This window comes from Sminthopsis crassicaudata, chromosome 2 (genome assembly GCF_048593235.1).
Source record: "Sminthopsis crassicaudata isolate SCR6 chromosome 2, ASM4859323v1, whole genome shotgun sequence".
NCBI lineage: Eukaryota > Metazoa > Chordata > Mammalia > Dasyuromorphia > Dasyuridae > Sminthopsis > Sminthopsis crassicaudata.
The window spans coordinates 658,311,543-658,330,568 of record NC_133618.1 but is presented as its reverse complement, the minus strand read 5'-3'; the positions used below and the strand labels follow the sequence as shown (position 1 = coordinate 658,330,568).

General features: G+C 40.8%; 1 protein-coding gene across 1 annotated transcript in view; it reads left to right on the top strand.

Moving 5' to 3' along the window:
- The window catches only part of CDH23 (cadherin related 23), a gene marked incomplete in the record, with an annotated part of 580,971 nt that overhangs the window by 300,731 nt on the left and 261,214 nt on the right, over positions 1-19,026 (top strand).

Genomic DNA, 19,026 nt, shown 5'->3' with positions numbered 1-19,026 from the left:
TAATTTTGGACTACTGGAAAACTATTGACGGAATTTTGAGCAAAAATGGGTTGAGTTGGCTTTCTGTAGAGAGCAGTCATTGTGATATTGCCTCCTCAGGGCTATGATTTCTAGGGAAAAACAATTGCTAAAATTTACAACTCACAAATCGACAAACGCTACAGATATATTGGACTTACTGTTTTGTCTGGACTTAAAAAATGATGGAGATAATAATGCAGATGAAAATCAAAAGCGCATCTTGCACCCTTTCTTTGGAAAACCCATGTTAAATATCTACTAGCATCTCTTTGGTCCAGGGTATGTGACCCCAAAGGACATAAATAACCAGAATATATGAGCATGTAAGAACTAGGAAGAGGAGTGGGGACTACAAGATGGTGGCCAACTGAAGCAGAGATTTTGGGGAGTGGAATCCCCTAGCTTGGTGAAATCACTCTGTGCCATCCGTTGAGTTGATCCATTGATTTCATTTGGTTTGGATTTTTTCATATGAGGGAGTGTTTTTGAGCTGGATGGACTGCTGGTAACTGTGGATCCAAAGAGAGACTATAGGTGTATTTTCTGGGGGCAGAGAGATTGATGACGCTAGATGTCCAATTTTAACTGTCACCATTCAGTAAAGGTGCTGAGTTCCTAACCTTCCTCACCCCTATCAGTGAAGCCCTGCATCAGTGTCACTTCACCTGTTTGTTCCATGACGCCTCTGACTGACTCTGCCCAAAGGGCTGGATTATTTGCTTTGATGCTAGATACTAGGAATAAATTTGAGTTCAAGGAGATGACTATCTCCTTCCTTCTCCTCTACTATCATTCCTATATAAAAATGCCTGTGGCAGCCAAGGGCCTAAGAATACCATGTGTGGGGGCATCTATTTGGCACAATGAATAGAGCAGTAGCCCTGATGTCAGGAGGACCTGAGTTCAAATCTAACCACAGACACTTAACACTTCCTAGCTGTGTGACCCTGGGCAAGTCACTTAACCCCAATTGTCTCAGCAAGAAAATAATAACAAATTTTTAAAAAAAAATAATATCATGCCTGATAGGAATCTCCAAGGCACAGGGACTGTCTATTCCTACATCATCCTGCTCTCTCAGATACCTACAGGTAGAAGAGAGAATCTGTCTCAAATCTCTTGGGATCCATGGATACTGAAGCATGAGGAGTTCCTCATACCTCAGTCTGTCTTTACCTGTTGAGTACTAGCCTAGTTGGGATTCTACGTTTAAATTCCAGTTCAATTCAACTTTTATTAAAATATCTCCTTTGGGTAAAAAGACAAAAATGAAAACAAACAATATACACGATGATGACCATAACATCATATGAAAGTACAAAAAAAATCAAAACCAAATACTATAAATAGAAAAACCCAAGGTTGGCCCAGAAAAAGAGAGCGCAGAATGCGATTTTCTCTCTTTTTTGCAAATGTGGGAGACGATGGATGTGGAACCCTCCACATGTTGTAAGACTTGGTTTATGGGTAGATTACTTTTGATGAACTGCCTTCTTCTGTTAGAAGAGATGGGGCAGAAGGGAAGAATATATTAGGAAATGATCATAAAACAAAAACTAGCGTTTTTAAAAATGAAAACATCTCATATCCTTAGGGATTTTGCATGTTCCCCCCAGGACTGGGACAAATGTTTTCCTGCTGTGTGTTGGAAACATCAGTGTTAATTTCCTTGTGAGTTCGGTGCCTCTGAGTCCCCTCTGAGGCACCAGCCATCCTGCTGAAGGATCAAAGACTATGTGAGGAATCTCTGGGTCCTCACTAGGGGGCCAGAGGGAGTCATGGGACGAGAAATAGCAAAGCTGAAGCGAGGAAGTCCCAGGCCCCAACCTCAGCCAGTAGGGGATATTAAGAGACTAAAGAGGGACGCAAACCCTTTTTGTTTTCCTAAATTACCAAACTAAGAGCTGCCCAGGGCAAGGTGGCATGTGGCTGGAACCTGAGGAAGCGCTATGTGTTAAAAAGGATGCCGTATGGAGTGGGGGAGAGGGCGGGCAGGGAACTGCATGGAGCTGGGTAGAAAGCTTTGTGACACTGATGATGTGTTAGCAGTGTCAGAGAGAAAAATCATAGGATTTATCAAAAGCTCTGGGCTGCTTTCCTCCTTTCCTGCCCGGCTCTTCTACAACAGAGAGCATCCTATGTCTTGTCTCCATAGCCAGGGATTTGTAGGTCAACTTGATGGGTGGAGAGGACCAGTGGGTGGATGAGTTAACCATAAGAGAACGGAAAATCACCGATTGACATTAATTAAGTACCCACTATGTGCGAGACACTGTGCTAAACACTGGCTTCTGGCCCTTGAGGAAACAGTGATACCTTATTGCCAAGCCTGTCTCAAACTGGATCAAAGGACCTTCATTAATTCAGTGAGCATTTATTAAGTGTCTACTGTGTGCTCAGAACTTTAATAAACACTGGAGAGTCAAAGAGCTTAGAATCACAGGTTTACAGTTGACAGAGACTTTAGAGTCATCCAGTTCAATCCTCACAGTTTACAGATGGGGATAGCTCAGAGAGCTTAAATAATATCCCTAAGGTCACACAGGAAATTGGATCAGAGGCAAGATCTGAACCCAGGACTTGTGGCTCCAGATGACATACTTTTTGCTATCCCAGGTTGTAACTGCTGACAAACTGTAAGAATGCTGAAATTTGGGTCCTTAGAGTATGCAGGAATCCCAGGAATCCTGCCCCACCCAATCCTGAATCTAGCCCAGAGCAGCCCTTGTAGGAGGGATGCTTCTAATTTTCCCATGGATCATACCCGCCTCTCAGCTCCTCTAATTATTCCAGCCCACACGGGTCTCTTCCTTCTCAGATTTCCTCTCACAGGGACAGGCGATGCTAAACTATTCAGCATTTGATAAGGATACAAAGGGACAGCTCCAAGGTGTAGTAGATTGGATCTGTGGCTTGCAAGCAGAAATATCCATCTTCATGAGTTCAAATCTGGCCTTCAGATAATTACCAGCTCCACGAGTTTGGGCAAATCACTTTAACCTGATTTGCCTCAGTTTTCTCATCTGTAAAATGTGCTGGAAAATAAAATGACAAAGCACTCCAGTATCTTCAAAAGAAAATCCCCAATGGGATCCCAAAGAGTGGGAAATTACCTGAACAACAATAGAGATATACTAGACCGAATCAATCATTTTTTGGCTTAAGGAAATGCATTGGTGGAGAAACTCCTTCTATCTAAGAACATGAGTCTTTTCTTTGAAATTTATATTCTCAGAGTTGCCTTGAGGGAGGTGTCAAGCACTTCCCTTTGCCACAAGCCCACAACAGTACTGAGTAATGCCCCAACTTGATTAAAATGTAATTGGGAAATATTTAATAAAATTAAAAATAAAATCTAGATGATATCATGTTTTAAAACTGCAAAGGGTGAGAATCCTAGTGCATAGATTCATTCCCTCTTTTCTTTTCTTTTTTAAAGTGATTACTTCAAGTTTATTTATACCCATCAAAAAGTGTGATACTTGTCTTTTTGTTTTGTTTTGTTTTTCTCCCCAGTATTTTAATTTTTCCAAATACGTGTAACGATAGTTTTCAACATTTATTTTTATAAGACTTTTTGTTCCAAATTTTTCTTCTTCCCTCTCTTACTCCCCCCCCTCCTCGAGACAGCAAGCAATCGATATAGGTTAAACATGTGTAATCTTTTTAAATGTATTTCCATAATTCCATATCTGTCATGTTGTGCAGGAAAAATGAGACCCAAGGGGGAAAAATGCAAGAAAGAAAAAGCAAACAAACAAAAAGGTGGAAATACTATGCTTTGATCCACATTCAGTTTTCATTTCAGTTTCTCTCTCTGAATGCAGATGGAATTTTCCATTACAAGCCTATTGTTTGATCTTGTGATGAAGAGACTCATCCATACCCAGAGTGAGGACTGTGGGAACAGAGTAGGAATCACAACGCAGCATTTTCATTCTTTTTATTGTTTGCTTGCATTTTGTTTTCTTTTTCACTTTTTTTTCCTTTTTGATCTGATTTTTCTTGTGCAGCAAGATAAATGTGTATACCTATATTGGATTTAACATTTATTTGAACATGTTTAACACATGTTGGATTACTTGCTATCTAGGGGAGGAGATGGGGGGAGGAGGGGAAAATTTGGAACACAAGGTTCTGCAGGGGTCAACATTGAAAAAACATCCATGCTTATGTTTTGAAAATAAAAAGCTTTTAAAAAATAAAATAAAATAAGTCTATCTGAATTGTCTTGAATTATTACATTGCTGAAAAGAGCCAAGTCCACGCAGTTGACCATCACATAATCTTATTGTTATTATGTACAGTGTTCTGGTTCTGCTCACTTCACTTAGCATCGGTATATGTAGATCTTTCTAGACTTCTGAAATCAGCATGCTCATCATTTCTTATAGAACAATAATATTTCATTACCTTTAGATACCATAACTTATTCAGCCATTCCCCAACTGATGGGCATCCATTCAATTTCCAATTCCTCACCACCACAAAAAAGAACTGCTACAACCCCTTTTGCACATATGGGTCACCCTGCACACAGCTGGATCAAAGGGTACACAGCTTTAAAGCCTTTTGCATGTCCCTCTTTTCAATTTGAGTTTGAGCACTGAGAGGTTAAGGGTCACATAACCAATAAAGGGAGGACTTGAACCCAGATCTTCAAAGTGCATCATGCTGCCTTCCTTCTTGTGTGAATGATCTAAAATTATATCCTCTTTAGTTCTACCTCTTCAATTAGACTGTCCATTCCTTCAGAAAAGGGTCTGTGTCTTCTCTTTATCTTGTTTCACTCACAGTGCCTTTCATACAATTGAGCCAGAGCAGTCCATAGAGAATCGTCCCATGGCATTTGATCTTGCTTCTTGGTCCTGAGCTGCCTCATTCTAAGGCTAAGATGAGAAGGGAAACATCCAGAACTTGGATTCAATATCTGCTTTTCTTTACCAGTGTAGAAATGGTATAAACAAAATAGGGTCTATTATATATCTCTAAGTCCCAGTCCCTGGCTCACTCAGAACATTTCTATGACATTAATGCATGGCTGGCCATCACTTTTGCAAAAGAGACAGACTAGAAAGTCAGAATCTTAGGGTTGTCAGAGACCCCAGAGGCCCCCTTGTCTAGCCCAGCATAGAACCAGGATTGTCCTTTATGGCATCCCCAATCCCTTTATGGCCCCCAGTCTCCATTGGAATACTTCTAGGGATGGAAGACTCTCTCCCTCTCAAGCAGGTCTTTCCATTTGGGTTAGTCATCTCTTGTTGTGAGAAAGTTGGGAAATCTCTTGATGTTAACCTAAAATCTGTCTCCCTGGCCCTAGTTCTACCTTCTGAAAGCAGGCAAAATGAGTATTAAACATCTACAAGGCAATTGCCTGAATATTTAAAGATTTCAATCAAGTCTCCACTAAGTCTTCCCTTCTTTTAGATAAACCTCCAAGAGTTCTTTCAACTTCTCCCTGTCTAGGATGCTTTCAAATCCTCCTGCCATCCTGATCATCATCCTCTGGGCAAGTACCAACTTATCTCTTCTGAAATGAGGTGCCTGCAACTGAACCCAGTACAATTATCCCTTCCATATCACGACTTTTTTCATCATAGTTTCAATATATCTCAGGTTAGCATGAGAATTAAATGGAAATTTTTTTGGGGGATGGAATTGTGGAAGCCATATATGACACACTAAGGCCAACAGGACATAGAGCCTATAACTAAATGCTTAACCCAAATTTTACAGTAAGATACTGTAAATACCCCATAAAAGAAAATGAAAAAATTTAGACCTTCTCTGAAGAGAGGGCCACAAAATTTATGCTGATTTTTCCAGATCACAGAACGCCATTCCCCTAACCCCCACAATATGGGAGGGATACTTGTACAGTAGAGAAGTGACTTCACCTTGTGAACATATTACGTATAGATGAGTCATTTTTACCATGTAAGTCGATTAACAGGGATTTATTAAGCTCCCTACTTCCTCCAGGTCCCATGAGGTACTAGAAATACAAAGATGAAAATAAAATTATTCTTACCTTCAAGGAGGTTATATTCTAGTAGGGGAAACAACACGTACACATATAAAGGTCTACAGAATGGACAAAATAAATGCAAGGACATTTTAGAAGATGGAGATTCACCATTAGCTTCAAGGGATCAAGAAAAACACTGAACTGAGCTTTGAATGAAACTCAGGACTCTCAGAAGCAGAGGTAAGGAGAAAGTATGTTCCAGGCCATGGGCAAAGGCAAGAGGATGGAGGATGTAGCACCCTGTATGAGGAAGAACGAGAACACCAGTTTGGCTGGACCGCAGGAAAGTGATGTCAAAAGCCAGTCTGACCTACTCCAAAGGCGGAGTTTTGTGGATCACTCTGATCTTTTACATGTGTTGAATATAGACTCAAAGAATCCTTTTTTCACCAAATTTTGAAGTAAACAGAATTTGTTTTCAATCCCTTTTCTCTCCCTTGAGAAATTATCTGTCCCCACACCTGGAGGCATCCAACTTGCCCCCTCAGCTACTGCATGAAGGGGAGATTATAATATTGATAAGAATGGTCAATAATGAATCTCATCCCAAGAGTGCCAGAACCTGGTTCCAGAAGTCGACTTGATCTTTTCCAAAGGGAGAAAAAAGATAGAATTTCTCTCCCTGGATTCCAGGCTTAAGAGGACCAGTTTGTCAGCAAAGATAGTGAGTGACTCTACAGCCCAAAGCAGTAAATGAGCCAATTGGGAGGTTTCTAGCTCCTTACCTAAGGATCCCAAAAGCTATTGAAACAATCACTACCTGTCGGTACAAAATAAATCAGAACCTTAGAATATATGCTGTGCTACATCTTCCCTTAGACTTTATAAATTGGATAATATTATGATTAATTGCATTATGAAAAGGTTTAAGGGCAGGACCAAACAGTGATGGTTATTATTATTATTATTAATATTATTATTAACTAGAATCACTCTGAAAGGTCTCCAATAAAATGCTACATGGCTCTGGCCTCATTTTGGTCTCAAATTGTTGAGTCCATTGTTGCCTCAAATTGTTGGTCTCAGAAATGTTGACACATTTTTATCAGTGCCTTGGAAGAAGGCAATAATGACAAATGTATCAGATTTGCAGATGACACAAAGCTGAAGGATAACTAACATAGATGAGAAAATCAGGATAGAAAAGAAGTTATCAAATTGTTAGACTCACAGGGCTACTCTGGGAAGATAAAATCAAACAGGAATAATCAGAAAAATAATTGTGTGAGTACAAGGGATAGAGTTGTACATGGATGGGTCTGAGGGGCATGTGGTTTGCATGAAGATTGTCTGGTGATGTTGGTGGGCCACAGGTTCAGTGGGATGAATCAATAAGGCAGTGTTTCCTCAGTCACAAAAACTAACGCCATCTGAGGCTGCACTCATCAAAGACTGTTGCCCTAGACAAGGGAAGTGGTAGCTCTGTCATACTCTGCCCTACTTGGGCCACGTATGGACCGTGATGTTCAGTTCCATGTACCATATTTGAATAAGGACATGGACAAATTAGCACAGGAAGATGATGGAGCTGGAAATAATTCCATACAAGAATTAGGTTAGACTGTTGTGTCACAGCCTTGGACAGTCTGCAGAAGGCTGCTGACCCCCTCCCAAAATAATGTTTTTAAATTTTATCATATAGGACTTAATTCTCTTCAACAATGAGATGATTTAGGCCAGTTCCAGTAGACTTGTGATGGAGAGAGCCATCTGCATCCAGAAAGAGGTCTATGCGGACTGAGCATGGATCACTATATAGTTTTTTCACCTTTTTGTTATTGTTTGCTTGCTTTTTTCTCTCTCATTGTTTTTCCTTTTTGATCTGATTTTTCTTGTGCAGCATGATAAATGTGGAAATATATTTAGAAGAATTGCATATGTTTAACCTATATTGGATTACTTGCTCTCTAGGGGAGGGGGGATGTGGAGAGGAAGGTAGAAAAATTTGGGACAGAAGATTTTGCAGGAGTGAATGCTGAGGGGCACAGTGGATAGGGCATCTGCCCAGAAGCCAGGAGGACCCGAGTTCAGATCTGGTCTCAGACACTTAACACTCCCTGGCTGTATGGCCCTCGGCAAGTCACTTAACCCCAAATGCCTCAGCAAAAAAAAAAAAAAAAAAAAAAAAAATGTTGAAAACTATCTTTGCATGTATTTTGGACATAAAAGGCTATTATTAAAAATTAAAAGACAAAATAAAATACATCATATAAAAGACATGGGCTAGTAATAACTAATATTTATATAGAACCTACTATGTGCCAGGTACCATGTTAAGCAATTTACAATTATTATCTCATTTGATCCTCCCTGGGAGTTGGTGCTATTATTATCCCCATTTTTTTCAGATGAGGAAATTGAGATAGATAGAAGTTATGTGCCCAGGATTATAAAGCTGGTAAGTGTCTGGAGCCATATTTTAAATAAGATCTTTGTGACTTCAGGACCAGCACTTTATCCATTGTACCACTTAGCTGCCTTCAAAGGAAACTAAGACAGTGAAATACAGTGTTTATCTACATATGTGTGTATGTATGTATATATGCACACAATACACACATATATGTATGTGTGTATATTTTTAAGTTCATGAGCCCCAAGAGAAGAATCAAGTATGAAGCGACCCCCACAAAGGGATGTACAATAGCTGCCTTAAATATTTGCAGGTCTCTCATGTGGAAGAGGAGAGAGATTGTTCTGCTTGGTCCCAGAGGGCAAGAATAGCTGTAATCAGTGGAGGCAGAGAAGCAGATTTCAGCTTATATAAGGGAAAATGTTCTGACGAGCGCCGTTCAGAAGGGTTGCAGAGGGGACGGGGGCGCAGGGGGAGAATCTGACTTGAGAGAGTGTGGGTTCCCGTCACTGGAGAACTTCTGACAAAGCTCTAGAGGCTGTTCATGCTTCAGGCACGGCTTGGAATAGGTGACCTCTGAACTCCCTTTGAGTCTGAGTTTCTCTGGCTTTATGATTGAAACCGGCTTCACCTCCTGCGTCACTCTGTGCTCCATCCCCCACTGGGGCCCCAGCAGCAGGTGGGATTTATATCCTCCAATGAGCAGGTCTTCCCTTTACTAATGACCCTTCTGGTTTGCCAAGTACAAAGAGCCAGCTTCACAGTTTTATCAGGTAAGTTATGGCCCGATTTCCATCATTTTGTTCTCGGCCTGTCACAGCCAAACTGAGACTGAGGAATGACAAGGTGATTTTCCATGGGAGGGACCTGGCTCAGATCCCACCATTCTCCCAGCAGCTGGCCCCTGTCTCCACCGTGAGCCAGCAGCTTCCATTCCTCCAAGGCCAAAATGAGGCAAATAAAAGAGAAGCTGGCATGGGAGATAAACTGAGGCAGACCTCAGTTTCCTCATTTGTAAAATGAGGGGATTTGACTACATAATGTCTAAGGTCTCTTCAGTCTCATCACATGGTAGGTAATGATTTCTAACATTCTCCAACAGCTTTAAAATTTGCAAAGCAAAGTGCTTTATTATATGTTAACCCTGTTTACCTTCATAACCACCCTACAAGGCAGCTCCCTATTTTATTGAAGAGGAAATTGAAGTATAGAAGTTAAGTGATTGGTTTAGAGTCACGTAGCTAAGAAATATCTGGAGCAGAATTTGAACTCAGGTTTTCCTTTCTCCAAGTTTTTGTACTCTAATATGCCATTTCATGTCATTATGACATGATCTTGAAGTTGCAAAGAGTTGGACTAGATGGCTTCAAAGGCCCCTTCCAATTCTAAATCTATGAATCTTTGATTCTAAAGAAGAACATTACCAACTAAGACCACAAATCCTTGACTCCTAGCTGGAAGAAAAGTGGCTGAGTGATCATCCCTGACCTATTACTAAAGGGATTATAGAATTATAGATTTAAAATGGAAAGGATCTTAAAAGTTATCTAAACAACTCTTTTTTTTACAAATAGGAAGAGTGGGATGAGAGAGTTAAATGTGAGATTTAGGGAGTAAGTATGGGATTTTAACTCAGTTTTTCTGACTCCGAATCTTGCACACTGTCCTGTTGGACTTGGCCCCAAGAAGCCAGGCTCTAGCACATAGTGTCCTAGAGCCTCAGGCTAGAGCCAACAAGACAGGATTTTTCCCCTTCCCTGTACTACATTGTCTCAATATTTCCTCACCAATGGACTTTCCTACCGCCACTCCCCAAGAATCATATTCCTTGCAAACAAATCAAGCACAAGGAGAAAAATGAGCATGGAGTGTGAATTGACAAGCACAGACTCACAGACCAACATGCTACTACATATGCCAATAACTTAATCATTGCCCCTGGATATAGCCTGGTGGGGGGGCAGCTATCATAGTAGACAATCATGCAGAATACATCAAAGCCACCAGTGATTAAGCTGTTTTGCATTTTTCTTCCCCTTAAAAGATGAAAAGCCAAGGAAAAGCATAACTGCCTGAAAAATCTCATTCATGAGCGCTGTCTGTGGTATCTGAATATCACAGTCAATTTCTAGGAGACCCCGAAGCCTGCCATGAAATCCTACCACAATGATAGGCTGCTGAAGCAAGAGTTGACACTTAAAAAGTCTTGGAAATGCCCACTGAGGTCAACTAATCCAACCCTTTTATTTTAAAGATGAGTACAATGGAGCCCAGAAAGGTTAAGCTTATTGCCCAAAGTTATACAGGGAACAAGTGACAGGGTTAGGAATTTGAACCAAGATTCAGACTCCCAATAAGGTGTACCTCCCTGCCTCCATGTTAGAACCTAAAATTGACAGGTGAAATAGGGTCATTTCTAGGAATCAATGAATGCTGAGACGAGGTTTTTGATCAAGGATGGGATAGAATTAACATTTAATGAAGGAAACTAATTCCAGAAGTGATTGTCAGGTCGGCTTGGAGCTGAAAGACACTGGAGTCGGAGTCTTGCTAGTGAGCATTGGTGTTTATGGGTTGTGCTTGGTTCCACCCCTATCTGAGTTGGGTTTTATTGGCGCTCCTTTCTAGACATTGTGTTCCCTGTCTTAGACCTTTATTTAAATGCACTGAGATCTTCAGAGAAAGAGCTTCAATCAGAGAATGGTTTCTTTAGCATGAGAAACCTCAGTTTCTTAGCCTGGAATAGTAAGCAATTTATAGGACTTGGAGTTCAGAAGACCTCAATATAGGTCTGCTCTCCCTATCTGTGGACATTTTTCTTCCTCCTCCTCCCAGACCACTGAACCTCCAGAGATTTCATGTCTTTCTCAGCTTGAAAACTCCAGTCCTGAAGCCCAAGATGCCTTGATTAGAAATGCATCACAGGCACCCACCTCGATCTTCCCAGGCCACGGAACTAGAGAGGAGTCCTTTGTCTTTACTATCCGAAAGAAGGGCATCAAGGAGTATAATTAGTTAATGCTTTGAATGTGAAACCTAATGAGATCCCATCCCAGATTTCCAGCTCCTCTTTTCAGTCAGCTCCCCAGCTGGCTGCTCGATGAAACCTGCTCTTGAGTAGACACCAGCCAGCACTAATCTGAAATAAAAGTTTTTATTTATATAGCCTGATACCTGGCACAAAGTTAAATCATACAAGAGAAAAAGCAATAAAAGAGAGAGATTAACTATAAGGCACCGTCTTAGGCCTGCCCTCTTGCAATATGGTTACAAAGATATTAAGCCTGAACTCACCCATGATCCTGCCCTCTCCCCTCTGTGTCTTCTGGCTTTGCTGATAGGTGGGGGGAGGGGGGATATGCTGGTCGATGCTAAAGCTGATCATGGCAGGGGACGGAAGGATGAGGCAAGGGGAGAGAGAAAGGAAGGAGGGAGGGAAAAAAGAGTGGAAAGACAGAAAGAAGAAGAGAGAGAAGAGGAGAAGGTTGGGAAACAGAGGATGATAAAAGAAGAGAGAGGGGCAAAGACAGGAGGGAAGAGATGGGAGAAGAGAGGAAGATACAGACAGATAAAGAGAGAGAGAGAGAGAGAGAGAGAGAGAGAGAGAGAGAGAGAGAGAGAGAGAGAGAGAGAGAGAGAGAGAGAGAGAGAGAGGAGGAGAGAGAGAGAGAGGAGAGAGAGAGAGAGAGAGAGAGAGAGAGAGAGAGAAGGAGAGAGAGAGAGAGGAGAGAGAGAGAGAGACAGACAGAGAGAGAGAGAGACAGAGACAGAGAGAGAGAGAGGGGGGGGAGGGAGGGAGGGAGGGAAGGAGAGAAAGGAGAGAGAGAGGGAGAGAGAGAAGAAGAGAGGAAGATGGAAGGGAGGCAGGGGAGAGGGGGAAGGAGGGAGAGAGATTATGAAAGAGACAAACTAAACTACAGGGACATTTAATCTGCTTTCCCAAAAAGGAGATGGAGGAACTGAGTAAAGATCTTGCATCTCTAACACCCCATCTCTCCCACACCCCAAAATAACAGATTTTCAAAGAAAATATTAAATGCTGAGCTCTACCACTTGTAGGGGAGAACTAAATTGAGTAGTTAATCAGCCTATCATAATCCACCACAAAGCTCACATCCCTCTCAGAAACATTAACTCCATGAGCAGCCATCTCTTGAATATACCTGTGCTAGGCACTATGGGAGATTTGCAGAATTCTCATTTGTTGCCCCTACCCCATAATAGAGAACCTTACCTTTGAAATAGGGAGACAAGTCATAAACACACAAAAATGTGATTAGTGTTAAGAGACAGAGGCCAAATGAGGGAGGCAGACAATAGGGTCTATAGCAATTCAGAGCCATGAATGATCACTGGGAATAGAAGTAGCTTGAGAAGAATGCCACAATCAATCCACAAGCATTTATTTAGCAGCTACTATGTGCCAAGCACCATGATAAGCCTGGGAGTAAAAAAACACAAAAATGAAACTGTCCCTGCTCTCAGAAAGCTTATATTCTAACAGAGGAGAAGACATATGCACAAGTAAGAATGTAACGAACAAAAGCAAGATAGTCTTTAAATAGGAATAAGATTTCCATAAATGAAAAAGACCATTGAAGTTATCTAATTCCAATCCCTCATTTGACAAATGGAGAAGGGGGAAAGATGCAAAACACAGTCTCAGAGATGGGAAAGGGCCTGGTGAAGGGCTGGGTAAAGGAGTGTCAATCTTACTAGAGAGGAAATTTTGTGGACAAGAGAGCAAAGAGAAAAGTCTGGGATAGAAGGTTGGAGTTAAACTGTGGAAGCTCTTGAATATCAGATTAAGAAATACCTATCCCTGGTCTCCCCACAGCTCCCAGGTGGATATTTCGATCGACCCAGGTACAAGTATTAGAATGGTAGCTCTCTGAAGGAAGGAATCAGTTCATTTGCCTTTGTATCTCTGGTGCCTAGGCAAGGGCCTTGCACAAATCAGCATTTGTTGAATGGAATTGAAATGAACCCAGAATAGTGCAGCATCCCAATGGAGTCCTTGAACATAAAAAAGGCCCACTTTGTAGTCATGTCTTTCCCCTGAATCAATTAACTGGTTGGCCCCCATTCAAATATTTGGTCAATATTCCAGAAATGGAGATTTCAGAAAGAGATTGAATGAACAAGATAGTTACAGACATTGATTGAACTGAACAAATATTCCCACACAGAATGAATTTATTGTATCAAGCTATATTCTTTTTTTACCTTTTCCCATCCCCATCCTTCCCCCCAAAAAAGGCAACTAAATGATCTCTGACTTTCCTGACTACAATCCCTAAACTTCCTAGATTTAGTATCATTATTTAGCCATGACCCATGTCATTTAGTTCAAGTCTGAGATGGGGGCAACTTTGTGTGAGCCTCTCTGCATATAGAAAGTTATTTTAAAAGGAAGGGTACCTCATTTTTTCATTGAGCATTTAATTTTTAAAATTATTTTGTCATAGTCAAAGAGATTTAGCTGAGACATAAGGAAGCACTTTCTAGTTGAAAAAAAGGAGATTTTCCTTAGAAATGCTTACTCATCAGAGAGATGTTTATTAATCAAATAACAAATATTATGAATACTATCTATATTTAGGGTTCTAATAATATATGGATCATATGGTCCATAATTCATTTGGGAGATGCCATGATTCTTTAATGAGTCTGGATCTCACTGATGTGGATATTTGTTCAAGAGGACATTTGTACTTTTTAATAACAAATTCTTTGTCTTATTTTGTGAGACAATTCAGGTTAAGCCCAGGCTCACACAGCTAATAAGTGTTAAGTGTCTGAGGCCGGATTTGAACTAGATCTTCCTCACTTCAGGACTGGCGCTGTACCCATTGTGCTGCCCCCCTCCATCTATGCTTTCTTACTCTTGGGTAACTCCATTCTTGCCCTCTAATAAATCCTTCAGATAGTGCCCACCTAACTGGAGCTTTCCTCTAAGGAATATCTGTTGACTTGAGATGGATAGCAATGGCACATTCAGCCTGGTCATCCCTCATTCTAGATACACTCCTCCATCTCATCTTCTTTTCAGGGGATGCATCTCTGAAATATCCTTTGTGCTGCCTCTTTTAGGCAAGGCTTCTCTAGGTACAGTTGATAAAGTCGCTTCAGATACTAGCTGGGTGATCCTGAAGAAGTCACTTAAACCTGTGTGCCTCAGTTTCCTCATCTGTAAAATGATCTGGAGAAGAAAATGGCAAACCAATCCAATAGTTTTACTAAGAAAATGTCAAATGGGGTCATGAAGAGTCGGACATTACTGAACATAACAATTCATTGGAAGCATATTCGGTGTTCTGCCACCCACCTTCCTCCCCCCCCTTACTCTTTGGGGAACCCATAGCTATAATTCTTTGGTCTGGTATCTCATGACTCACAGCCAAACAGTATCACCAGGATTATGTTCTGATTTTGAAGATGATCCTTTTTTCCAGATTAAAAACTTGAAGTCATAAAAAGTACTGCAGAATTTCCTAAAGACAATCCAGCCTATTCTTCATCCTGTTCAGCTCTAGACCAAATTCATTGTTCAGTAAATCCCCCAGACAGCAACATATCAGTTCCAAACTGGGCAGCTGGAGAGAGCTAGAGGAAGTCAGGGATTCTGGGTGGAGGATAAACAGCTGTGGTAGACTTCCTCATCTGTAAAATGGGAAAAGTGGCTTATGCTTACATCCTCCATCCATTTCTTGAGGATAAATCATAGAGTCTTGGAACTATTCAAGAGAATGTTAGAGATCATCTGGTCCAACCTTTTCATTCTCTAGATGAAGAAACTGAGATTAGGGAAGAGAACAATTTGTCTAAAATCTCCCAGGTAACAAGTACCAGAGCCTGGGTTAGACCTTACTTCTTTTGACTTCAAATCCAGTATTTTTTCACTACTCCCATACTAGTGACTCACAGTTAGAAGGGAGCTCAGAGATAATCTACCCAATTCTCTGTCAAAACCGTCACAATACCGAACAGTCATTTAACGTGACTTGAAAACCTCCAGTGATGGGAAATTCATTGCCTATATGGTACAGTGGGTAGAGCACTGGGCCTGGAATAAGGAAGTTGTGGTTTAGTCATTTCACTTGTTCTGACTCTTCATAAGCCCATTTGTGATTTTCTTAGCAAAGATACTGAAGTGGTTTGCCATTTTTTTTCCAGCTCATTTTACAGATGAGGAAACTGAGGCAAACAGGGTGAAATGACTTGGCCAGGGTCACACAGCTAGTAAATGTCTGAAGCCACATTTGAAATCAGATCTTCAGATTCCAGTCCTGGTGCTCTGGTCATTGTACCACCTACCTGCCCCTGAAGTCAGGAAAAGACTCAAGTTCAAATCCAGCCTCATACCACTTTTAAACTTAGATCCTGGACAAATCATTGAACTCTGTCTGCCTCAGGTTCATCCTCTATAAAATGGGATAATAATAACCCCTACATCTGAAAGTTGTTGTGAGGATAAAATGAGATCTTGTAAAGTACTTTGAAAACCTTGAAATGCTGTATATGCGCTTTGTCTTATTACTATTACATTTCATGTACAACATATCACATAGCACTCTGTAAATTTAAACATATCAATATAAGGTTTTCTTACACTTACAACTTGGTTCACTTTGAAGAAAAGATGGGAGAGGGTAGTTAACAGGGGAAAAAGATAAAAGCATAAACAAAGGCAGGAAGGTAAGATTTAAAATGGTGTAGTAGAGAGATACAAATTAAAAGAGAAAGAACCTTATTGATGAGTAGGGGACCCAGTAAATATCCTCCCAAATGTGTGATTAACTGAATCAGGGAAGCAGAGAATCTGTGTTCCTTGAACTGCCTGAAAGACCAGGGGCCCATCGCCATTTTTGTGTCATGGACCCTTAACTTGTGAGTGGCAAAGATAGAATTAAGTCACGAGTTATGGGTGTTATACACATTAATAAACTAGGAGATTAGGATTTTGAGAAGGTTCATTAATGCAAGTACTGAAGTCACTAGGTAGGAAAGCAGGGGTTGAGCAGGAAAGGAAGGTTCTCATTGATGAAGGAATTTGTCAAATGACAGCAGTTTGGAGATTGCCCAGGGAAGGTCTGGGAAAAAACAGACTGGAAGAAACATCCCATTTCCTCTTCCTGGCCCTATCTATGTATGGGGGGAAGGGGAAAGGGGAAAGGAGGAAAAGAGGAACAGCCAGTACTGGTCTTCAGAGAGCAGTGAACCATGTGATATCTTTAGAAGAAAGCCAGGTTTCAGTGGGTGCAAGAAGGTAAAAAGAGGGAGAAAGACTTAGAAGAAGTAGATGGAGCTTGTTAACAATACACTGGGCAGATGACCTTTAGAGACCCTCACAATTCTTGTTCTCTGATTTTTTAGATTCCATCCTAGAATGGTAATTCCATAACTGACCTCCTAGAATTGGGAGTGTTTTGTGCCCTTTTTAACAGCCAGATAGAATACGCAAAGGCTTTTGTCTTCTTTAGAAGAGACCCAGGTGCCTCGGATGATGGTTGTGCTTTCCTGCCTTTGGTTCCTTTCTGTAAAATGGGATGGGTCACTCACTCTCCAGGGGGTGAAATGCCACAAGGTCGATCCTAAGCTCTTTCTCTACTTCAAAGGGTGGTAGTGAATGAAAGGATTTGTTTGAATTTATAATTAAAAGAGACTCAGACTGGAATAGAGACCTTTTATGCACCCCCCCCAACCATTCCCCCATCCATCCTTAGCATCTGGAATACCTGAACTTCAGAGAGAAAAGCATTTCTGTAAATGTTGCCTTATTACAAGAAAATCTCCTATGGAGCACAGTCTGTTTCCCTTCCCCAAGATGAGCCACTTTATAGCCATGTCTGGAGACCAGTGATTTAGATGCTGTCCAAAGGAGGAGGAGGAATGGAAAAACCTGAAATAAACTCCCTAACTTTCCAACACTCCCTTACTTCTTCCCTCTGAATCAGACTTGTACTTTTATAGTTATTCTCATCCAAGAAATTCTGGGAAGTTCCCACAGTCTCAGAGAATTTAGGAGTGCGTAGAATATTGTCCAGGGAATTAAAAGATAACATTTTGTCTTTTGCAGGTATTCAGAATGTGAGGGTATCGCCATTCTATCAGTTATCCTTTGAAGGTTGAAGTATATTTTGAGTGCCTCCAGAGAGATGAATAAGGGTAGTATGGGGCTAATATTTAAAGTGTTAGATTTGGAATCAGTAATAAATGGGTACAAATCCTACCTCTGACACTTACTCAACCATATAATCATTAACTTCTGCCTGTCTCAAATTTCCTCATCTGTAAAATTGGGATAATAATATCCAAAACACCTTACCTTGTGATCTTATGTGATCATATATGTGAAATTTTGGGAAAACCTTTAAGTCCTGTATAAAGAGTTATTATCTTAAGCCCCCAGCAGTTTGAGGCACAATGTTATTTTGCATTCATTGTCCAATCTGTACCTCTAAAAGTAGCAGGAACTCCTCTCTGAAAAAGGGCAAGTGAAATACATAATGATAAAACAGTGATTATTTTACAAAGAATATGTTCTTCTCTATCAACCCACATTCTTCTTCTTCTCATTGTAGCCACAGAAAGTCAGGAAGTCTGCAATGATTAACCTTGCCCAACTCTGATTATGACTTTGGATCCCTTTAGTTTCCATAAAGTTGGTGTGTTGACTTGGAAAGGAGCATAATGACATGGAAACAGATTTGGAATTGGGAGCCCTGTGTTCAAATCCCAGCTCTTCCATTTAATGCTGCTTCTCCTCCTCCTCCTCCTCTCTCTTTTTCCTCCTCCTCTTCCTCCTCCTCCTCTTCCTCCTCCTCCTCCTCCTCCTCCTCCTCCTCTTCCTCCTCCTCCTCCTCCTCCTCCTCCTCCTCCTCTTCCTCCTCTTCCTCCTCCTCCTCCTCCTCCTCCTCCTCCTCTTTCTTCTTCTTCTTCTTCTTCTTCTTCTTCTTCTTCTTCTTCTTCTTCTTCTTCTTCTTCTTCTTCTTCTTCTTCTTCTTCTTTTCTTTCTTCCTTCTTTATCCTTCTTTCTTGAAGAAGACAATTACATCAGGGAGGTGACACCATAATATATAAGTGAGATGGATTTAAGTGAGAGTTGTGCAAAATCAGCAGCCTCACTGTCTCCTCCAGAGCCAGACATAAATCCTAGATGCAATGGGAGAATCTTGGCTTTTTTAAGTTAAGATCTTTAAACAGGTCTTAGTTTGACTAAGGCATCACCCATTCAGTGATTAAGACAAAGAAAGAATTGAGGCAAAGAATGGCTTCTTTTATTTAATCAAAAAATATCATTCTGGGAGAGGAAGACCCTCATGGCTTTAGGTACCACTTAACCATTTGGAACCTCACACATCAGGCTGTATGATCCCTAAAATCTCTTCCTGTTCCATGAAATGGAATATGAATAAATGTAAAGTCTCCTGTGTAGGCTCAAAAAATCAACTTCACAAATATAAAATGCAGGAAATATAGCTTTGAAAATGGTTCATCTGAAAAATATCTGGTGATTTGAGCAAATTATAAACTACATTTGAGCCAACAAAGAATGGCACACTGTATTTGAGAACACTAAAGCAGTCTCAAGCAGCATTAACAGAGATATGATTAGAGAAGT